A 6435-nucleotide genomic window follows, 5' to 3' on the forward strand; every position below is an offset into this window, starting at 1 on the left:
TTCCTACCGCTGCCCCGGCGCAGGCTCCCGGCTCTCGGCGGACAGGTGCTGCGCGCTGCTCTTGCCTCTCCGCAACACTGGAGGGCCGAGTGTCACGGCAGCACTGTCTGTGCTAACCAGAACGGCGGCTCTTTCTCCTCCCAGCTGCAGACTTCACTAGCCACTCGTCTGATTCACTCCTACCAGCTGCCAGAGATGGGGGCGTGGCCATACCTGGGCTCGCCCGAGCTGCGCGGAGCCCAGGGCTTTCCCCCGGATTGCGAGCCGCCGCTGAGAGCTTCCTCTCTCCGCGTCTGAATTTCAACATTTACTTGGAATCCTCTTACTTCCCTTTGAAGTCACTTACCCTCAACGTTTAATGGTGCTGTATTGTATTCTAAATACTCCAGATCGCCCGGCTTCCTGTCGCGGCAGAATACGGGGGCGCACACTCCTTAACTGAAGGAAACCTAAAAACTACCTAAAACATTTGTGTAGTTCCTCAGCTTGAGTCCGCAGTTACAGGATTCACAGAATTGACCTCGGGAAGAGCAAGCTGAAACGTTTTTGCCTCTAAGGTAATACTAGGTAGCTATCCATTGCTCAAGTTCTTGCCTCTCAAATACACAACCACCCTTCTCCCCTGCCCCTGCTTTAAGATTCCATTTCTCCTTCCAACTAAATACATTCCAAGTAACTTCCTTCTTTCAACTATTCGGTAAAAAGGGAAATAGGAAAAAGTTATGATCCTACAGATTCACATCTTTTCCCCCTTTCTTCTCAAAATCCACATGTAGACTTCCTAAGGAGTGTGTAAGTAAAACGTGGAGCTTTAATTATTTCAGAGTTAAAGGGAATATTGAACTGATCACTGCAAGGGGAAAGCGGTTGGAGGCAATAATTAGTGGGGCTCATTCTGAGCCTGGCTGGCTTTTCCTCCAGCCCCAGTCAGTCCTCTGTTGAAGGAAGGACATCCTGTGATGATGGCATACAATGTCCTGTTTGTTTATTATTAAGAGCGTGGACCTTGCATTCCTGCTTCTCATTACAAAACAAACCAGATGCTTTACTTCCTTCAATGGTCTTGTGCCTTCAGCAAGGAATCCTCTAATTCAGAGAAACAATGATGCAAAGGGTCCATTTATAGCAAGCACCCCATTACAATTACTATTTAGATCACCAAAATACAAGTCTTCCACTTTCCTGCTTGCCTCACCATAGATAGTAAAAAAAATTCATCTCTCTTTCTACGGTAGCCTGCAATGTCTTTTCTAGTATTTTAAATATGCCACGTGTGCATACACACCCACACACACCCCCACATATACACACCCAGTCCCAATCTGATGATACCAACTTAGTCATACAATGAAATGGACATTTGAGTATTTGTTTACCGAAAGAAACTGAGACAAAGCAAAGCAAAAACCCAATTCAATCATGAAGGTAAATCTGTTTATCTTTAAATTTTCTTTCAGGAAACTTTCCTAGAATTTTATTGTTGGTGGTGGTGGTGGGGAGGGGAGGAGGTAAAAGGTAATATGCCAGAACAGTATGTGTGTGTGAAATCTTTGTACAATCTCTGTAGCACAGAACAATTAAATTCCCACTAGGGGACATAAGTAGCACATACTCCCTGCTGGCTGTGGGTCCACCTGTTATTGCATGTTATGCCAGAGGGGACGCTAGCACCAAGAGGAAACAGGGCTTTTAAATCAGCTGATGTGCTAAGGGTGTAAAACTGAGTGAACAATTCCTAAGAGCTCTCAGAAAGCTCCAAGATGATAATTAAACAAGAGAAATCCAGTCTTCTCCAGAGGGTTTATTAGCTGATGCTGAGTCAGCGCCACAATGGACAGAAAAACAACGTAGTCATACTGAAGGCCGGCCTGCTGCTCAGAGTCTCCTTGGCAGATTAAAGAGTATTTCACTTCCCTTTCAGCATCCAACTCTGTTCTGGGACCACATATGCCCTGCAAGTGCCAGTGAGGGAGCCAACCACAGTGGAGTAAAGGGATAGGCAAAAAGGCTAATATTCCAGAGGGCTATAGTAAGCCAAATATTTGCTTTAATGACTGGAAGATGCCAGTGAATCAACTCACTGTTAATTAATATCAGCCTGCACTCACCTTCAGAGGTGGTGAAATGGGCTTGAGTCTAGGGAAGACGCAAACATCAAATACCAGTGTGGGGCTTAGCTAGGCAACCCTAAAATTAGTTCCAGGTGCTCCAGCTGAGCTGGACAAGGCCACGGTGGAACTTCAAGGAAAAGAGAGTTTGAGGCACAGTGTTGGAATATCACATCCTTCCAATGTTCAAAAATGCTTCTTGTCTCAAAGTGATAGGGGAAAAAACTCTTAAAAAACCTCCCAAACCTCCAAGACAACTTTTGACTCTGATCATTGGGGTCAAGGATGAGCAATAATATAATTTCAAATGAAGGACACAAAAAAGGAGGAAGGAATAAAGGAAAGGAAGCAGGTTTCATAACAGGACCAACCAGGTTCATATTTTAATATTTAGTTATTATCCAGCATGAAACTGGTAAGTGGGGAGGAAAGGCACTGACCTGAACTTCACTCAGCCCTTCCAGAAAACTAGAGCAGCGCACATGTAGAACGCTGACTAAAGCTGGGAGACGTTGGCACTGGTACAGCTGTGCAGAGAGAGCTCTGGGACTACCACTGTCAGGAATCTGAAGTCTCAGAATGTTTCTAAGTAATAACTTGGTGCATTTTTAGTCACCATGTCATTTCCCTCACTGTCAGAACACCAAAAAAAAAAAAAAAAATTGACAAAAAGAAAAAAAAATCGGTTACCTTTATTAATCAGCATTTCTCAGGCAGGGTTCTCATTAAAAGTGTTCACAAGAGCAGCAAATCACGAATGATCCAAGTGGCTCTGTCCTCAGAAATCCTAATCTGTTCCCTTTGATGGCATCATAACAGCAGCTCCACAAGTTGATGTTAATTCAGCTTCAGCTACTGGGCTAGGTTTCCCTCCCCCCTCCAGTCTTTGAGTGGGTTGGAAATGGCAAAGTAGGCGGCCAGATGACTATGGGGAAAAGGGGACTGATGTAGAATGAAGAGAAATTGAGTATCAAATCTGCAGACCTGACTCCACTTGGGGAAAAGAAATTTTTTTCTTTCTTTTTTTTTTTTTTTTTTTTTTGGTTACTAAGGAAAGTAAAAAGTGGGATGAAATATACTCAAGATGAAACGTGTTTTCATTTTCTAATTCAACTCCTGCCATACCCAAACAAGGTCAATGACAGGCTAACCACATCAAGAGAACATCCCCCCACCCTCTTCTCCCCACTCCCGACCCACCCACCCACCCTCACCCCCCACACCCATTTCCCACTTCCTGTAAGTTAGGCATCCTCATGCTGGTAAACATTTGGGGACCAACTGTAAGCCTGAACCTAAAAGAGGGGCACTGTAGCTTTGAAGCCCTCCCACATGTCTCAAAGCCAGGCTGAAAACTAGAGGGACACTTGGTTTTTAAACTTTAACAGCCCTTTCAACTGGAGTCACGGGGCTTGGCTTTCTTGACCGCCTTCCTTTTTAAAAGCTGGACCAGAAGAGCAAGTATGTGTGTGAGTGAGAGAGAATGTATGTATGACACATGCTGTGTGACAATGTGCTGTGTGTGTCACTGGTATGATATGTGTATGATATGTTTCAGTGATGTGTTAAATCCATTTAAAAATAGCACAGACTTCCTTCTCATGACACAGCTCACCTCCCCAAAACTTTGATAAACACGCTCAGGGCCTAACTTTGGGGATGGTGATCCTAGGGGGGCTGTGGGATGTTTTGAAATGAGGTCAGTGTTTTGACTTCCTAAATAAGGTAAACAAAAATTAAGTAAACTGAAGAACAAAAGTTGAGTTCCCTTCCCTGGCCAGGAATGAAGATAGGCTAAGCACTCTCCAGAGGCCTTTAGAAAACCCAGACCATGCCATGGTCTTGTGTTCTGGAAACCACCTGTGTCATGACGCCCAGGTATCTTTTTGGCCCTTCAGACAGATGGTTGTGTTCTTATCTATTCATTTACATATTTTTAAATTATCCAGTTTGATATCCACTAACAAATAACAACAGCAACAACAACCATCCCCATAGCATTAGTAGGAAAGCCAGGGTAGGTTTCTAAAATTTGTTTTTCTTTCTAGTTATGTTTTTATTATGGTGAATGTTCAGACACGAGAGGATTTTAATTCCTGAAAAGGCTGCGGAAAAGAGATCATTTCTGAGTCCAGCATACATGTATGTCATAATCTTACATTTGGTGGAAAAAGTCACCTAAACCAAGAAAAGAAAGGAGACAGAGGGACAGGGCAGGTGCACACTCTGAAGCCCCTGCTTCCTCTGCTCTTTTCTTGGTGTTTGCGGGGAGGAAGAGTAGCCTCCACACCAATAAGACTGTGGGACAAATGTTTGTTCTCTCACCTTTCAGTGGGAGGAGAGCTGAAAGAGGGGAGGCCCATGGTGGAAATAAAAAGAAGGGTAGCAGATAGGATCGTTTTTACTGGAGCAAGATGAAAGAGGGCCCAGTGGGCTTAACAACTAAGGTGAAAGGGAAAGATGAGCAGAAACAGAAGCTGGGAGGCCAATTTCCAGGAGCAGCACAGGGCCTGGGGTTTTCCTGTCCCAGTATGCTTCCCTGAAATCACAGAATACTGACCAAAGAGTGAAGGAAGAAATATATGTATTTTTTTTAATTAAAAAATGTGACTGATATTTTTTTTCTCATCGTCTCTAAGGGAAATCCAAGTTTTTGGTTTTTTTTTTCCATGTATGCTCAGTGAATCAGGAGAGAATAAGGCAGAATTGAAAGGGTTAATAATGAGATCATTTGAACTCTCCCACCCAGACAAAAAAACACACATTCTGCTCCAAAGGGAACCCAGTGTCCTGCCTGCATTGAGGGCCACAGATCCAGAACAACACCCCATTTCCTGCTAAGAAAACTAAAGACCAGAGAAGAGAAGCAAAAAGTGCATTTCCAGGCTTTCTTACCTAACTGGATCTTACCTACCCTGTGCACCCTGGGAGGTGCCAGCTCACACACAGGGCTGCTAAGGAGGCATCTAGCAAAGCCAGCACTCACCCAAACCCCAACACCCAAAGTTCACTGGGTCCTCACGTACACCATTGTTAAGCACCTGCCACGCCAAAGGTACAGGTAGGTTTGGAAAGGGGGAGAGAGGGGACATATCTGTGGTAGAACCTGTTAAATGTTAGTTGGTGGGGACATTAAAAAAAAAAAATGTTCAAACCCAGCTCCTTCAGTGCCTGGATTTGAGAAAAGTGACTGGTCCCTTTGCATGCCTCTTTTTTCACCTGAGGGGTTAAGAGGTGAGAGAAGACAGTCATTATAATAACAAACCTCCTTTAATAGACTCTCCTTATCTTTTGAAAAACTCTCTATGAATAAGCCAAGCAAGAACCCTTTTAACAGGAAGATAGTATAGAGATTCTGAATCCATCAGCCCGAACTTATCTGGTCTCCATCTACAGCCCATTGTTTCCTCAAAGTACACAGTGGGGGGTGGGGGGGGAGCAGGCTGCCTATTAATGCTCAATAGCTCAATAGGCATCTTCTCCCTTAAGGTGAGCCTCTGGGGGATGAAGGGCAACACTGCATTACCCTAGAATGGGACCCATCACAGAGAAAGTAACAGCTCAGTGTCTTCCAGGCAGACTCCCCAACAGCTCCTTTTAAAAGAACAGGCGCCGTCTTTAGGAAAGCTAATCCCACAATGGAGGTCCATTAAAAGTATTAGGATGTAGACTGCCACCATGATCCTCTGGAGGAGAGCTTGGTTCTGACAATAGACAATTAAAGCTGATAAATCCAAGCTACTTGTTGCTGTTCTAATTCCTCCTAATTGTATGCTACTTGTCCCTGGCTCCCTCATTCAGGGATGAAGCAAGCTACTCTAATCTCCAGAGTACCTGACCTACTTCCTACAGGATCTTTTCAGCATTCTTTTCTTCCCATCTGGACCCTCTTTCCTCTTCTGCTTCTCTCCTCTTCCCCAAAGCTTGAAAGGAGAAGGAAGGAGGTTGAAGGGTGGACCAGAAGGTTGCATCCAAGCCAGTAACACCAGGGGCTTCAGACTGTCTGCTAATTGGTAACAGCTAATCATGTTCACGGGCACATCAGTGATTAGACTGCACTTTGCATTAGGCTCAACAAGTGGCACGGGGCACACTTAGAATCCAACTGCTAGATCACTGCTGGCTGCCAAATATGCATGTGCTTACGTGTGTGGAGACATGCCTCGGTGATTCTATTCGTAGCTGGCTGACGTCTCACTAATTATGCTGCCACCACCAGCTGGTCTGAGTGAAGTGCTCCCTCTCACCCAGCACCCCAAGGATATAATTCAGTCGGAACAACAGAGTTTTAAATGCCAGTTTGGTGCCTGCATATGCATGCTGCCTT

Source organism: Urocitellus parryii, chromosome 8 (genome assembly GCF_045843805.1).
Source record: "Urocitellus parryii isolate mUroPar1 chromosome 8, mUroPar1.hap1, whole genome shotgun sequence".
Lineage (NCBI taxonomy): Eukaryota > Metazoa > Chordata > Mammalia > Rodentia > Sciuridae > Urocitellus > Urocitellus parryii.